Raw genomic sequence first — 19,109 nt, 5'->3', positions numbered from 1 at the left:
GTGAATCGTTGGAACTTGGTCGAGGTTGAATGAATGTATGAACATAGTTTAAAATTCTTGAAATTTAACTTAACAAATATTGTTTATCGTGTCGGAAACATATAAAGATTAAAGTTTAAATTTGGTTGGAAATTTCCGGGTTGTCACAATATATGTAGCGCTTAATACGTATTTGGTTATTACATATAAATATAAACTTATAATCGGACCTAAGTCGTGTTTGTGTAGTATACAAGTCACATTAGATTGGGAATTATACCGGTGAATACGAGTGCCAAATGATGGGTAAAACGTATTGAACTCTATCCACTCACTTCCTGGTCATGTATGTATATCGATTATGTGCTATGTATTGTTATGGATAATCTTTTGTTTAGAAGTAATATGGCACGTGATAGTGCTCCAAATGAACATATATTTAGTAGCAATATCCTTCCAATATGTAAATTATTTAGTTGTAATTTTCCTATTTTAAATTGTAATTGTTTAAATAAATAAGTGCGAAGACAAAAGGCGAAAACGAAGATTTGAAGACACAAACTTCCAAAAAGCTCAAATGTACAAGATACAATTCAAAAGGTTCAATTTATTGATGAAAAATGTCTAAAAATGACAAGAGTACAAGTTACAAAACGCAAAGTACAAGATATTAAATTGTACGCAAGGGCGTTCGAAAATTCGGAACCGGGACATGAGTCAACTCTCAACGCGCGACGCAACGGTGCAAAAATTACAAGTCAACTATGCACATAAATAAAATATAATATGTAAATAATTCTTAAAAATTATATATATATTATATTATTATTTAATAACGTCGACAAGCAAAGATCCAAAATGATGTGAGCTGGAAAATCAAACTCCACGACTCGCGGAGTTTGAAGGCCAAAAACTCCACGACTCGTGGAGCAGCCAGATTCCAAAATGCCTATAAAAGGCCACGAGCTTCTGCAGTTTTAAAAAAATATATATACATAATAATAATAATACTCTGTAATATATAATAAATAAATATATAATATGTATATATATATATATATATATATATATATATATATATATATATATATATATATATATATATATATATATATATATATATATATATATATATATATAGTATAGGTTAGTTTATATTAGATTAGTTTAGGTTATGTAAAGGTTATTTTACGGGTTTTTGAAGTCGAAATTCTGTCCGTGTAACACTACGCGATAAATACTCAATGTAAGTTATGTTCTCCTTTTTAAATTAATGTCTCGTAACTAAGTTATTATTATGCTTATTTGAGCCGAAGTAATTATGATGTTGGGCAAAATATTAAAGATGGGGTTATTGGGCTTTGTACCATAATTGGGGTTTGGACAAAAGAAAGACACTTGTGAAAATTAGACTATGGGCTATTAATGGGATTTATATTAACTAAATGATACCTCATTAAATTAATATAGAGATTTACAATTTGACGTAGATATAAATAACCACATACGCTCGATCGGACACGATGGGCGGGATATCTATAAATACTAATAATTGTTCATTTGACCGGACAGGGGGATGGATTAATAGTCAATGGACTCATTAAAACAGGGGTAGATTACATTCAAGGGTAATTGGTGTAATTGTTAACAAAGTATTAAAACCTTGGATTTGTAGTGACCCGAACTTTTCCATGTTTATATATATTAATTGAGATTGATATTTACATGATTAAATGTTTCCAACATGTTAAGCAATCAAAATTGTTAAGACTTGATTAATTGAAATAGGTTTCATATAGACAATTGACCACCCAAGTTGACCGGTGATTCACGAACGTTAAAACTTGTAAAAACTATATGATGACATATATATGGTTATATATATAGTTAACATGATATTATGATAAGTAAACATATCATTAAGTATATTAACAATGAACTACATATGTAAAAACAAGACTACTAACTTAATGATTTTGAAACGAGACATATATGTAACGATTATCGTTGTAACGACATTTAATGTATATATATCATATTAAGAGATATTCGTACATCATAATATCATGATAATATAATAATTTAAAATCTCTTTTGATATTATAAACATTGGGTTAACAACATTTAACAAGATCGTTAACCTAAAGGTTTCAAAACAACATTTACATGTAACGACTAACGATGACTTAACGACTCAGTTAAAATGTATATACATGTAGTGTTTTAATATGTATTCATACACTTTTGAAAGACTTCAAGACACTTATCAAAATACTTCTACTTAACAAAAATGCTTACAATTACATCCTCGTTCAGTTTCATCAACAATTCTACTCGTATGCACCCGTATTCGTACTCGTACAATACACAGCTTTTAGATGTATGTACTATTGGTATATACACTCCAATGATCAGCTCTTAGCAGCCCATGTGAGTCACCTAACACATGTGGGAACCATCATTTGGCAACTAGCATGAAATATCTCATAAAATTACAAAAATATGAGTAATCATTCATGACTTATTTACATGAAAACAAAATTACATATCCTTTATATCTAATCCATACACCAACGACCAAAAACATCTACAAACACTTTCATTCTTCAATTTTCTTCATCTAATTGATCTCTCTCAAGTTCTATCTTCAAGTTCTAAGTGTTCTTCATAAATTCCAAAAGTTCTAATTTCATAAAATCAAGAATACTTTCAAGTTTGCTAGCTCACTTCCAATCTTGTAAGGTGATCATCCAACCTCAAGAAATCTTTGTTTCTTACAGTAGGTTATCATTCTAATACAAGGTAATAATCATATTCAAACTTTGGTTCAATTTCTATAACTATAACAATCTTATTTCAAGTGATGATCTTACTTGAACTTGTTTTCGTGTCATGATTTTGCTTCAAGAACTTCGAGCCATCCAAGGATCCATTGAAGCTAGATCCATTTTTCTCTTTTCCAGTAGGTTTATCCAAGGAACTTAAGGTAGTAATGATGTTCATAACATCATTCGATTCATACATATAAAGCTATCTTATTCGAAGGTTTAAACTTGTAATCACTAGAACATAGTTTAGTTAATTCTAAACTTGTTCGCAAACAAAAGTTAATCCTTCTAACTTGACTTTTAAAATCAACTAAACACATGTTCTATATCTATATGATATGCTAACTTAATGATTTAAAACCTGAAAACACGAAAAACACCGTAAAACCGGATTTACGCCGTCGTAGTAACACCGCGGGCTGTTTTGGGTTAGTTAATTAAAAACTATGATAAACTTTGATTTAAAAGTTGTTATTCTGAGAAAATGATTTTTATTATGAACATGAAAGTATATCCAAAAATTATGGTTAAACTCAAAGTGGAAGTATGTTTTCTAAAATGGTCATCTAGACGTCGTTCTTTCGAATGAAATGACTACCTTTACAAAAATGACTTGTAACTTATTTTTCCGACTATAAACCTATACTTTTCTGTTTAGATTCATAAAATAGAGTTCAATATGAAACCATAGCAATTTGATTCACTCAAAACGGATTTAAAATGAAGAAGTTATGGGTAAAACAAGATTGGATAATTTTTCTCATTTTAGCTACGTGAAAATTGGTAACAAATCTATTCCAACCATAACTTAATCAACTTGTATTGTATATTATGTAATCTTGAGATACCATAGACACGTATACAATGTTTCGACCTATCATGTCAACACATCTATATATATTTCGGAACAAACATAGACACTCTATATGTGAATGTTGGAGTTAGCTATACAGGGTTGAGGTTGATTCCAAAATATATATAGTTTGAGTTGTGATCAATACTGAGATACGTATACACTGGGTCGTGGATTGATTCAAGATAATATTTATCGATTTATTTCTGTACATCTAACTGTGGACAACTAGTTGTAGGTTACTAACGAGGACAGCTGACTTAATAAACTTAAAACATCAAAATATATTAAAAGTGTTGTAAATTTATTTTGAACATACTTTGATATATATGTATATATTGTTATAGGTTCGTGAATCAACCAGTGGCCAAGTCTTACTTCCCGACGAAGTAAAAATCTGTGAAAGTGAGTTATAGTCCCACTTTTAAAATCTAATATTTTTGGGATGAGAATACATGCAGGTTTTATAAATGATTTACAAAATAGACACAAGTACGTGAAACTACATTCTATGGTTGAATTATCGAAATCGAATATGCCCCTTTTTATTAAGTCTGGTAATCTAAGAATTAGGGAACAGACACCCTAATTGACGCGAATCCTAAAGATAGATCTATCGGGCCCAACAAGCCCCATCCAAAGTACCGGATGCTTTAGTACTTCAAAATTTATATCATATCCGAAGGGTATCCCGGAATGATGGGGATATTCTTATATATGCTTCTTGTTAATGTCGGTTACCAGGTGTTCACCATATGAATGATTTTTATCTCTATGTATGGGATGTGTATTGAAATATGAAATCTTGTGGTCTATTATTATGATTTGATATATATTGGTTAAACCTATAACTCACCAACATTTTTGTTGACGTTTTAAGCATGTTTATTCTCAGGTGATTATTAAGAGCTTCCGCTGTCGCATACTTAAATAAGGACGAGATTTGGAGTCCATGCTTGTATGATATTGTGTAAAAACTGCATTCAAGAAACTTATTTTGTTGTAACATATTTGTATTGTAAACCATTATGTAATGGTCGTGTGTAAACAGGATATTTTAGATTATCATTATTTGATAATCTACGTAAAGCTTTTTAAACCTTTATTGATGAAATAAAGGTTATGGTTTGTTTTAAAATGAATACAGTCTTTGAAAAACGTCTCATATAGAGGTCAAAACCTCGCAACGAAATCAATTAATATGGAACGTTTTTAATCAATAAGAACGGGACATTTCAGTTGGTATCCGAGCGTTGGTCTTAGAGAACCAGAAAATTTGCATTAGTGTGTCTTATCGAGTTTGTTAGGATGCATTAGTGAGTCTGGACTTCGACCGTGTTTTCTTTAAAAATGATTGCTTAACATTTTTGTTGGAAACTATATATTTTTAACATATGAATATTATGTGATATATTAATCTCTTATCGTGTTTGATATTATGTGATAGATGTCTACCTCTAGAACAAGTCCCATTAACTCACCTAATAATAATGAAGAGTCAAATGTAAATTGGAATGATTCGTGGACTGATTCACAAGTTCCCGAAGAGTAACCGGAAGAAGAGTCGGAACCGGAAGAAGAATCGGAACCGGAAGAAGAATCGGAACCGGAAGAAGAAATAGAACCGGTGGGGGAAATAATAAAACGGTTAAGTAAAAGAGAATCCTCAACCAACCGACCAAGGTTAATTATGGTCAATGGTGTTTCCGCCAAGGAAGCAAAATATTGGGAGGATTACCAATTCTCCGATGAATCGGATTCCGACGAGAATTCCGATGATGTTATAGAAATTACCCCAACTGAATTTAAAAAGGCAAAAGAAAATAATAAGGGAAAGGGCATAAAAATAGAGAAATCTAATTCCAACCCCGATGAACTTTATATGTATCGTCAACCCCCGAAGTCCTTAAGTTGTAACAATGACCCGGAAACCTCTAAACCACCAGGTTTTTCTAAACCAATGTGGATAACGACGGCTCGTATTAGGGGAACATCATATATCCCTAGAAACTTGGCAAAACGAACCAAAACCGAACAAGAAGAAACGAGCGAGTCGGAATAAGATAGTTATATTCGTGTGGTGTAATATATGTAATATAGTGTGCTTATGCTTATGATATATGTAAAAATTGCTTGTATTAATAAGTATTTTTTTTTATGAATCTAACTCTTGTCTATTTTACAGTATAAAAACACAAAATGGATAGACAACCCAATATTTTAAGAGACCTACCCGGAGACATGATTGATGAAATCTTGTCTAGAGTCGGTCAGAATTCCTCGGCACAACTATTTAAGGCGAGATCAGTTTGTAAGACATTCGAAGAACGTTCCAAGAATGCCTTGGTTTATAAAAGGCTTTTGTTCGGAAGATGGGGGATATCACATTGGGAAATCCATAAGTTACGATGTGTTTACTTTGACGCATATATTGCGGGGAACCCAAATGCTATTTTACGCAACGGGTTAAGAAATTATTTTGACTCAGTATATCCGAATATAGGACTTCGTGATTTAGAAAAAGCAGCTAACATGCAACATAAAGAAGCATGTTATGCTTACGGGTTAGTAATGTTCGCTTCTCACCAAAGTGAGAACAAGAACATCGGGCTACAACTATTAAACAAAACGTTCCCACAAGTGACGGAGTCGGTAATTGAGGTAAGAAATGAGGTTTTTAGGTTATTACGAGACTGCTGGTCATTACGTAACCCTCGTCCCTTTGACGACGTTACAACACGCTGTCTTATCAACGGCCATAACGGTTATGTTCCACAAGACCAAGGATGGGAAGTAGTCCTAGTAAAACCAGAATGCATGACTTGTTTCTGGACGTATGAATTACGTGTCTTTATTGCCTTTGCTGAACGACTTGTGTACTAGCTAGAATTATCTTCACAACTATCTTGTATCAAAGTTATTGTGTGCTATATTTCATGCTTTATGTAAAATAAGCGGTATTGTAAGTTTGTAAAATATTGTATAAAAGTTTGAACGCGAAATATTATTACAACCAGTTTTTCATATAGAATTGTAGTAGTTGAATTGTATATTAGCTACTAAGTATGAACTTAACGGGTTGGTACTACCCGAATTTAAACTTATAAAACGCTAATATGAAGAAAAAGCTTTTATAAATGAGTTCATATTATGCTACGAAATACTATTAACTACTCTTAATATTCTGTATGATTAACTTGTTCCATTTGACTATTTTGAAGGAAATGGCACCGACTACTCGACACACCGTGAATATGAATGAAGAGGAATTCCGTACTTTTCTAGCTTCAAACATAGCCGCAGTACAGGCTGCGCTACATACCAATAATAACCTTGGATCTGGCAGTACAGGAAATCATGTAGGATGCACCTACAAAGAATTCACTGCCTGCAAACCTTTGGAATTTGATGGAACCGAAGGACCGATCGGATTGAAACGGTGGACCGAGAAGGTCGAATCGGTGTTTGCCATAAGTAAGTGTACTGAAGAGGACAAAGTGAAGTACGCTACGCATACCTTCACAGGTTCTACGTTAACATGGTGGAATACCTATCTAGAGCAAGTGGGACAAGATGATGCTTACGCACTACCGTGGTCAGCATTCAAGCACTTGATGAACGAGAAGTACCGTCCCAGAACAGAGGTCAATAAGCTCAAGACAGAACTTAGAGGGTTACGAACCCAAGGATTTGATATTACCACGTACGAAAGACGATTCACAGAATTGTGCCTATTGTATCCGGGAGCATTCGAAGATGAGGAAGAGAAGATCGACGCGTTTGTGAAAGGATTACCGGAAAGAATCCAAGAAGATATAAGTTCACACGAGCCCGCCTCCATACAACAGGCATGTAGAATGGCTCACAAACTAGTTAACCAGATTGAAGAAAGAATTAAAGAACAGACTGCTGAAGAGGCCAATGTGAAGCAAGTCAAAAGAAAGTGGGAGGAAAACGGTGATAAGAATCACCAATACAACAACAACAGCAATTACAACAATAATCGCAACAATTATCCCAACAATCGCAACATCTATCGCAACTACAACAAACGGCCCAACAACAACAACAACAACAACAACAGCAACTACAACAATCATCCCAACAACAATAATAACCGCAACAACAACAACAACAATCAGAAGCAGCTATGCCAAAGGTGTGAAAAGTATCACTCGGGGTTCTGCACCAGATTTTGCAACAAGTGTAAAAGAAATGGTCATAGCGCGGCGAAGTGTGAGGTCTACGGACCAGGGGTTAATAGAACGAAAAGAACAAATGGTGTCGGAACGAGTAATGGCGGAGCAAGTAGTGTCGGAGCAAGTTATGCCAATGTAGTTTGTTATAAATGTGGAAAACCGGGCCACATTATTAGAAATTGCCCGAACCAGGAGAACACGAATGGACAAGGCCGCGGAAGAGTTTTCAATATTAATGCAGCAGAGGCACAGGAAGACCCGGAGCTTGTTACGGGTACGTTTCTTATTGACAATAAATCTGCTTACGTTTTATTTGATTCGGGTGCGGATAGAAGCTATATGAGTAGAGATTTTTGTGCTAAATTAAGTTGTCCATTGACGCCTTTGGATAGTAAATTTTTACTCGAATTAGCAAATGGTAAATTAATTTCAGCAGATAATATATGTCGGAATCGAGAAATTAAACTGGTTAGCGAAACATTTAAGATTGATTTGATACCAGTAGAGTTAGGGAGTTTTGATGTGATAATCGGTATGGACTGGTTGAAAGAAGTGAAAGCAGAGATCGTTTGTTACAAAAATGCAATTCGCATTATACGAGAAAAAGGAAAACCCTTAATGGTGTACGGAGAAAAGGGCAACACGAAGCTACATCTTATTAGTAATTTGAAGGTATAAAAACTAATAAGAAAAGGTTGCTATGCTGTTCTAGCACACGTCGAGAAAGTACAAACTGAAGAAAAGAGCATCAATGATGTTCCCATTGCAAAAGAATTTCCCGATGTATTTCCGAAAGAATTATCGGGATTACCCCCACATTGATCCGTTGAATTTCAAATAGATCTTGTACCAGGAGCTGCACCAATAGCTCGTGCTCCTTACAGACTCGCACCCAGCGAGATGAAAGAACTACAAAGCCAATTACAAGAACTTTTAGAGCGTGGTTTCATTCGACCAAGCACATCACCGTGGGGAGCTCCTGTTTTGTTTGTCAAGAAGAAAGATGGTACATTCAGGTTGTGTATCGACTACCGAGAGTTGAACAAACTTACCATCAAGAACCGCTACCCACTACCGAGAATCGATGACTTATTTGATCAACTACAAGGCTCGTCTGTTTATTCAAAGATTGACTTACGTTCTGGGTATCATCAAATGCGGGTGAAAGAAGATGATATTCCAAAGACTGCTTTCAGAACACGTTACGGTCATTACGAGTTTATGGTCATGCTGTTTGGTTTAACTAATGCACCAGCTGTGTTCATGGACCTTATGAACCGAGTGTGTGGACCATACCTTGACAAGTTTGTTATTGTTTTCATTGATGACATAATTATTTACTCAAAGAATGACCAAGAACACGGTGAACATTTGAGAAAGGTGTTAGAAGTATTGAGGAAGGAAGAATTGTACGCTAAGTTTTCTAAGTGTGCATTTTGGTTGGAAGAAGTTCAATTCCTCGGTCACATAGTGAACAAAGAAGGTATTAAGGTGGATCCGGCAAAGATAGAAACTGTTGAAAAGTGGGAAACCCCGAAAACTCCGAAACACATACGCCAGTTTTTAGGACTAGCTGGTTACTACAGAAGGTTCATCCAAGACTTTTCCAGAATAGCAAAACCCTTGACTGCATTAACGCATAAAGGGAAGAAATTTGAATGGAATGATGAACAAGAGAAAGCGTTTCAGTTATTAAAGAAAAAGCTAACTACGGCACCTATATTGTCATTGCCTGAAGGGAATGATGATTTTGTGATTTATTGTGATGCATCAAAGCAAGGTCTCGGTTGTGTATTAATGCAACGAACGAAGGTGATTGCTTATGCGTCTAGACAATTGAAGATTCACGAACAAAATTATACGACGCATGATTTGGAATTAGGCGCGGTTGTTTTTGCATTAAAGACTTGGAGGCACTACTTATATGGGGTCAAAAGTATTATATATACCGACCACAAAAGTCTTCAACACATATTTAATCAGAAACAACTGAATATGAGGCAGCGTAGGTGGATTGAATTATTGAATGATTACGACTTTGAGATTCGTTACCACCCGGGGAAGGCAAATGTGGTAGCCGATGCCTTGAGCAGGAAGGACAGAGAACCCATTCGAGTAAAATCTATGAATATAATGATTCATAATAACATTACTACTCAAATAAAGGAGGCGCAACAAGGAGTTTTAAAAGAGGGAAATTTAAAGGATGAAATACCCAAAGGATCGGAGAAGCATCTTAATATTCGGGAAGACGAAACCCGGTATAGGGCTGAAAGGATTTGGGTACCAAAATTTGGAGATATGAGAGAAATGGTACTTAGAGAAGCTCATAAAACCAGATACTCAATACATCCTGGAACGGGGAAGATGTACAAGGATCTCAAGAAACATTTTTGGTGGCCGGGTATGAAAGCCGATGTTGCTAAATACGTGGGAGAATGTTTGACGTGTTCTAAGGTCAAAGCTGAGCATCAGAAACCATCAGGTCTACTTCAACAACCCGAAATCCCGGAATGGAAATGGGAAAACATTACCATGGATTTCATCACTAAATTGCCAAGGACTGCAAGTGGTTTTGATACTATTTGGGTAATAGTTGATCGTCTCACCAAATCAGCACACTTCCTGCCAATAAGAGAAGATGACAAGATGGAGAAGTTAGCACGACTGTATTTGAAGGAAGTCGTCTCCAGACATGGAATACCAATCTCTATTATCTCTGATAGGGATGGCAGATTTATTTCAAGATTCTGGCAGACATTACAGCAAGCATTAGGAACTCGTCTAGACATGAGTACTGCCTATCATCCACAAACTGATGGGCAGAGTGAAAGGACGATACAAACGCTTGAAGACATGCTACGAGCATGTGTTATTGATTTCGGAAACAGTTGGGATCGACATCTACCATTAGCAGAATTTTCCTACAACAACAGCTACCATTCAAGCATTGAGATGGCGCCGTTTGAAGCACTTTATGGTAGAAAGTGCAGGTCTCCGATTTGTTGGAGTGAAGTGGGGGATAGACAAATTACGGGTCCGGAGATTATACAAGAAACTACCGAGAAGATCATCCAAATTCAACAACGGTTGAAAACCGCCCAAAGTTGACAAAAGAGCTACGCTGACATTAAAAGAAAAGATATAGAATTTGAAATTGGAGAGATGGTCATGCTTAAAGTTGCACCTTGGAAAGGCTTTGTTCGATTTGGTAAACGAGGGAAATTAAATCCAAGGTATATTGGACCATTCAAGATTATTGATCGTGTCGGACCAGTAGCTTACCGACTTGAGTTACCTCAACAACTCGTGGCTGTACATAACACTTTCCACGTCTCGAATTTGAAGAAATGTTTTGCTAAAGAAGATCTCACTATTCCATTAGATGAAATCCAAATCAACGAAAAACTTCAATTCATCGAAGAACCCGTCGAAATAATGGATCGTGAGGTTAAAAGACTTAAGCAAAACAAGATACCAATTGTTAAGGTTCGATAGAATGCTCATAGAGGACCCGAGTTCACCTGGGAGCGTGAAGATCAGATGAAGAAGAAATACCCGCATCTATTTCCAGAAGATTCGTCAACACCTTCAACAGCTTAAAATTTCGGGACGAAATTTATTTAACGGGTAGGTACTGTAGTGACCCGAACTTTTCCATGTTTATATATATTAATTGAGATTGATATTTACATGATTAAATGTTTCCAACATGTTAAGCAATCAAACTTGTTAAGACTTGATTAATTGAAATAGGTTTCATATAGACAATTGACCACCCAAGTTGACCGGTGATTCACGAATGTTAAAACTTGTAAAAACTATATGATGATATATATATGGTTATATATATAGTTAACATGATATTATGATAAGTAAACATATCATTAATTATATTAACAATGAACTACATATGTAAAAACAAGACTACTAACTTAATGATTTTGAAACGAGACATATATGTAACGATTATCGTTGTAACGACATTTAATGTATATATATCATATTAAGAGATATTCGTACATCATAATATCATGATAATATAATAATTTAAAATCTCTTTTGATATTATAAACATTGGGTTAACAACATTTAACAAGATCGTTAACCTAAAGGTTTCAAAACAACATTTACATGTAACGACTAACGATGACTTAACGACTCAGTTAAAATGTATATACATGTAGTGTTTTAATATGTATTCATACACTTTTGAAAGACTTTAAGACACTTATCAAAATACTTCTACTTAACAAAAATGCTTACAATTACATCCTCGTTCAGTTTCATCAACAATTCTACTCGTATGCACCCGTATTCGTACTCGTACAATACACAGCTTTTAGATGTATGTACTATTGGTATATACACTCCAATGATCAGCTCTTAGCAGCCCATGTGAGTCACCTAACACATGTGGGAACCATCATTTGGCAACTAGCATGAAATATCTCATAAAATTACAAAAATATGAGTAATCATTCATGACTTATTTACATGAAAACAAAATTACATATCCTTTATATCTAATCCATACACCAACGACCAAAAACACCTACAAACACTTTCATTCTTCAATTTTCTTCATCTAATTGATCTCTCTCAAGTTCTATCTTCAAGTTCTAAGTGTTCTTCATAAATTCCAAAAGTTCTAGTTTCATAAAATCAAGAATACTTTCAAGTTTGCTAGCTCACTTCCAATCTTGTAAGGTGATCATCCAACCTCAAGAAATCTTTGTTTCTTACAGTAGGTTATCATTCTAATACAAGGTAATAATCATATTCAAACTTTGGTTCAATTTCTATAACTATAACAATCTTATTTCAAGTGATGATCTTACTTGAACTTGTTTTCGTGTCATGATTTTGCTTCAAGAACTTCGAGCCATCCAAGGATCCATTGAAGCTAGATCCATTTTTCTCTTTTCCAGTAGGTTTATCCAAGGAACTTAAGGTAGTAATGATGTTCATAACATCATTCGATTCATACATATAAAGCTATCTTATTCGAAGGTTTAAACTTGTAATCACTAGAACATAGTTTAGTTAATTCTAAACTTGTTCGCAAACAAAAGTTAATCCTTCTAACTTGACTTTTAAAATCAACTAAACACATGTTATATATCTATATGATATGCTAACTTAATGATTTAAAACCTGAAAACACGAAAAACACCGTAAAACCGGATTTACGCCGTCGTAGTAACACCGCGGGCTGTTTTGGGTTAGTTAATTAAAAACTATGATAAACTTTGATTTAAAAGTTGTTATTCTGAGAAAATGATTTTTATTATGAACATGAAACTATATCCAAAAATTATGGTTAAACTCAAAGTGGAAGTATGTTTTCTAAAATGGTCATCTAGACGTCGTTCTTTCGACTGAAATGACTACCTTTACAAAAATGACTTGTAACTTATTTTTCCGACTATAAACCTATACTTTTCTGTTTAGATTCATAAAATATAGTTCAATATGAAACCATAGCAATTTGATTCACTCAAAACGGATTTAAAATGAAGAAGTTATGGGTAAAACAAGATTGGATAATTTTTCTCATTTTAGCTACGTGAAAATTGGTAACAAATCTATTCCAACCATAACTTAATAAACTTGTATTGTATATTATGTAATCTTGAGATACCATAGACACGTACACAATGTTTCGACCTATCATGTCAACACATCTATATATATTTTGGAACAAACATAGACACTCTATATGTGAATGTTGGAGTTAGCTATACAGGGTTGAGGTTGATTCCAAAATATATATAGTTTGAGTTGTGATCAATACTGAGATACGTATACACTGGGTCGTGGATTGATTCAAGATAATATTTATCGATTTATTTCTGTACATCTAACTGTGGACAACTAGTTGTAGGTTACTAACGAGGACAGCTGACTTAATAAACTTAAAACATCAAAATATATTAAAAGTGTTGTAAATTTATTTTGAACATACTTTGATATATATGTATATATTGTTATAGGTTCGTGAATCAACCAGTGGCCAAGTCTTACTTCCCGACGAAGTAAAAATCTGTGAAAGTGAGTTATAGTCCCACTTTTAAAATCTAATATTTTTGGGATGAGAATACATGCAGGTTTTATAAATGATTTACAAAATAGACACAAGTACGTGAAACTACATTCTATGGTTGAATTATCGAAATCGAATATGCCCCTTTTTATTAAGTCTGGTAATCTAAGAATTAGGGAACAGACACCCTAATTGACGCGAATCCTAAAGATAGATCTATCGGGCCCAACAAGCCCCATCCAAAGTACCGGATGCTTTAGTACTTCAAAATTTATATCATATCCGAAGGGTATCCCGGAATGATGGGGATATTCTTATATATGCATCTTGTTAATGTCGGTTACCAGGTGTTCACCATATGAATGATTTTTATCTCTATGTATGGGATGTGTATTGAAATATGAAATCTTGTGGTCTATTATTATGATTTGATATATATAGGTTAAACCTATAACTCACCAACATTTTTGTTGACGTTTTAAGCATGTTTATTCTCAGGTGATTATTAAGAGCTTCCGCTATCGCATACTTAAATAAGGACGAGATTTGGAGTCCATGCTTGTATGATATTGTGTAAAAACTGCATTCAAGAAACTTATTTTGTTGTAACATATTTGTATTGTAAACCATTATGTAATGGTCGTGTGTAAACAGGATATTTTAGATTATGATTATTTGATAATCTACGTAAAGCTTTTTAAACCTTTATTGATGAAATAAAGGTTATGGTTTGTTTTAAAATGAATACAGTCTTTGAAAAACGTCTCATATAGAGGTCAAAACCTCGCAACGAAATCAATTAATATGGAACGTTTTTAATCAATAAGAACGGGACATTTCAGGATTACACACAGTCGATAACCTGGTGTATTCATTAAACAAAGTATTAAGACCTTGTTACAGTTCGAATCTCCAGTTAGTTGGAATATTTGACTTCGAGCATAAGGTTAAATTTTTCGAGCATTTTATAATTATGATCGATGAACTATTGTGGACAAAAACCAGATAGGTTTCAAATACATCCAGGACAAAGGACAATTAACCCAGGACAATAAATTAAAATCAAAACGTCAAACATCATAGTTACGGAAGTTTAAATAAGCATAATATATTTTATTTCATATTTCCTCGTACTTTTATTTATTGTCATTTTAATTATTGTTATTTATTTTATATTGGTTAAATATCGTCATTTACTTTACGCTTCGCTTAAAATATAAAATCGACAAACCGGTCATTAAACGGTAAACCCCCTTTTATATATTATTAATATAATATATTTTGTACAAATATAATTGTTTAAAAATATAGTGTGCAATAAGCCCGCTCCCTATGGAACGAACCGGACTTACTAAAAACTACACTACTCTACGATTAGGTACACTGCCTATAGTGTTGTAGCAAGGTTTAGGTATATCCCATTTGTAAATAAATAATTAAAACTTGTGTAAAAATGTAGCATATTTAATAGTATTTCCTAGTAAAAATATAAAACTATTTCGTACCCCCACGCTACGACATCAAGTTTTTGGCGCCGCTGCAGGGGACTCGGCGAAACGCTATATTTTTAATTTATTTTTTCTATAAATATATTTATATATCATTTTAGAAAAACAATATAAAATTAAAAAAAAAAACGTCTTTCAAACTCCACGAGTCGCGGAGTTTGCAGGCTTAAAACTCCACGACTCGCGGAGCCACCCTGACAGACGCACCCAGAACCCTAATTTGGCATTTATTACGAGTATAATTTAATTATTATCATTAAAACTTAATTAGGTTTATATTTAATATTAATATTTAGTTTTAGTTTTTAAATTAATTGTATTTTAAATATTAATTATGTAACGACCCTACTTTTTCCGTTATCTTTTACCGTTAATTATTTAACGTCCGTTAATTGTTATTCGTGCCACGTCATTTCTATGATCTATATTATTATTTTAGTAATAATATATTAATTATTATGTGTTAAATGAATATTTGTATTCATATTTTAAATTGTACGTTTCTACGTGTCACGGATTTCTATCCGGCGAATCTTTTCGATTTTCAAACCAACGGTCGAGTTTTTGGGATTTTTAAATCATAATTATTTTAAATATGATATTTTTATATCATATGATTATATATAGTATTTATATTTATTCTTCGTCGCGTAATTATTATCTCTCCGAATTTTCAATCGCGTAGCCGTATTTTCGCGTTTCGGGTTTCGTTCGGGCATTCGGGCCACAAGGAATTTATGATTTATCAAATTGGGCCATTAAGGGGGCCCACCCCTTGGATTTTCGGCCGAACCCCATGAGAAGGGGGTATATCCTTGATTTTTTTTTCATTTTACAATCACACTTCATTTTACAATTTACTAGTAACCTAATTTTCTATTTTTTTGCTCTCATTCTCCTTCTTCCTCCCACCTTTGAGCCGTCACCCTAGCACACTAAAACCACCATCATCTTCATCAAGCTTGCTTGGATCATCAATTCATTAGCATAATCGGATTCTACACGATCTCCTCTACACGATTACATCTTTCAATTCTTGATTAGGGTATAAACCCTAACCCTAGATTTTTAATTTTTCAATATATTTTCTGTATTTTGATGTTATATTGATAGTATGATAATTACATGTTATTGTATTGATGATTGTATGCGTAGAATTGCTCAAATACATATGTTTTCGGTTTGATTGAATTGGGACAGCAGGCTTTTCGTTCATTTCTGATATTCTGACTGATATAAAAGTGAAATTAAAGTATCTAGATGAGTTCCTCTCATCAAGACATTAATTTTAGACTCCGGATTCATGTCGTTTCGATTCCCGGAGCCCTAAATATGATCAAAGTGGTATTTTGTTAAGATTGAAATGTGATTTTGGTATGAACCAGGTTTAGTCTGACTTTGTGACCATATTTGGTGACTTTAGGGTGTGTTAATATGTTAGGACTGATGGTGGGGAGAACTTTCATGTTCGGGTCATCTCAATCCGAGCCACGAATCACCCGTTACGTCTAAAACACGTTTTTGATTGAATTGAAGTTCCAAGTAGTGTAAGGGCTGTACATCACGACTTGTGGACTGTTCTTGGGGTGTTCTTGAGTGTATCAAAGTGTCGGGTGGTTTGCTTAGGCGGAGATATATGTAAGGCTCGCCGAAAATCGACACCCGGGGCTCAGGATACGACCCGATGAACTTTTGATTTAAAACTTGTGACAAATTATTAAACTTATGATATAAATAATGGATTTCATTATCATTTAATTACTTATGATAAAAAAAATAATTATTATTATTTAAGACTTATGATATATATTTATTATATCATTTAATTAATACTTATGATTTAATTAACATTTTAATAATACTTTTATTATTAATGGAAAATACTTATGATAAGTATTAAACTTGTATTATGAGATTACTATTATAAGACTTATAATAAGGATTAATTAATTATTTAATTATTATAAGGCTTAGTTATTATTTAATTATAATTTAATTATTAAATATTTAAGATTTAATAATTATAATTAGAAACTTATGATATGATTAATAATTCATTATTAATTAATAATACTTATGATATGATTTAAAATTTATTATTAATTAATAATATTTATATTATGACTAATATTTAATTAATTAATTAAATACTTATGTTATATTAATTATATCATTTAAACTTATATTAACTTTAATAATTCATTTTAATTTAATTAAACTTATGTAATGATATAATTAGACATATTTAACTTTAATAAACGTTATAACTTATATTATTATTATAACTTACACTTTTAAAATTTACATTGACCATGTTTGACCAAGGTTGACTTTTGAGTTGACTTTTGGTTGACTTTGACTTTCAGTTGACTTCTGTTGACTTTCTAAATAAGGAAACTTTCCTAACTTAAAACTTTCTAAAAATAGAAACTTTCTAAATTTGGAAACTTTCCAAAAATAGAAACTTTCCAAAAATAGAAACTTTCCTAAAATAGAAACTTTCCAAAAATGGAAACCTGCTAAAAATAGAAAGTGTGTGTCCGTACGCTGTTCCGATCAAACCGATGCATGTTGAGTATTGTTCTATGTCTACTTGCAACATGTACAATAGCTATCATACTAAGACTTGACCTAAGTTAGTTATTTATATCGACCTGCTTTATTTATAGGTCGGCGTTGTGATCATTCATGATCACTTTACTTCATTTGCTGTTCGCATAATTGTGTGGTTACTTCGTTTGCTAATAAGGTGAGTTATAGTCCCATTTTTCTATTTTAAATCTTTTGGGATGAGAATACATGCAATTTATTTTATATTTTGGACACAAGTGGAAGTTGGTTTAAATTATTCATTGTGAGTCGAACAAAAATATTCCCTAATCTGGTAATTGTAATCACTGGTTTCTACTGGTGAACGCGAATCCTATGGATAGATCTATCGGGTTTGACAACCCCATTTCGAGCTAGTCGCGCTAGCAATTTATAATCGGAATGTTTAGTACTTCGTATTTTGTTGTAGATACACTTGTTCGGTGTATATTATTTATTGTGTTTGGCAAGGGTAAATAAATGGTTAAGTGGTTACCAGGTGGCTCACGGAAAATGGAATAATGTTTTATTATATGTTTTCTAGCATATAATTTGGTGGTTTAAAAAGGACTTTTATGTTTTCAAACATAAATTTTTATTGTTTAAATTAAATATTGTTTGCAATATTAAACCTATAATTCACTCAACATTTTTGTTGACAGTTACTCGCATGTTTTATTCTCAAGTTCATGATTGATTGCTTCCGCTGTGCTTAGAGAGTCTGCATATTTATGATGGCAGCTTTTGTTAAACATTAACTTGCATTCTATTTTGTTACATTAAATAGTGGTTGTTTGTTGACTTTGTTTTGGTCAACTTTTGGTTAAAGTATTGTTGTATAGTTTTTCTAAACTTATACATTTTAGTAGATTTCCTTTATAGGAAATCATTTTTAAATAAAGAATGCAAGGTTGTTTATTAAATTCATATAGAGTTTCGATCAAGCTGTGGGACCAAGTGACGGAGCCGTTAAGTGTTTTGACGGAGTCGTCACAAATTAGTATTATTAAATATATATATAAATTAATACTTTTATAAAATAAATAATATAAAAATAATATTTTTATAAAAATAAATAACTTTTATAACTTTAAGTTTATTTTTATA

Source organism: Rutidosis leptorrhynchoides, chromosome 2, assembly GCF_046630445.1.
Source record: "Rutidosis leptorrhynchoides isolate AG116_Rl617_1_P2 chromosome 2, CSIRO_AGI_Rlap_v1, whole genome shotgun sequence".
In the NCBI taxonomy this organism is placed as follows: Eukaryota; Viridiplantae; Streptophyta; class Magnoliopsida; order Asterales; family Asteraceae; genus Rutidosis; species Rutidosis leptorrhynchoides.
This window is presented reverse-complemented; position numbering follows the sequence as displayed.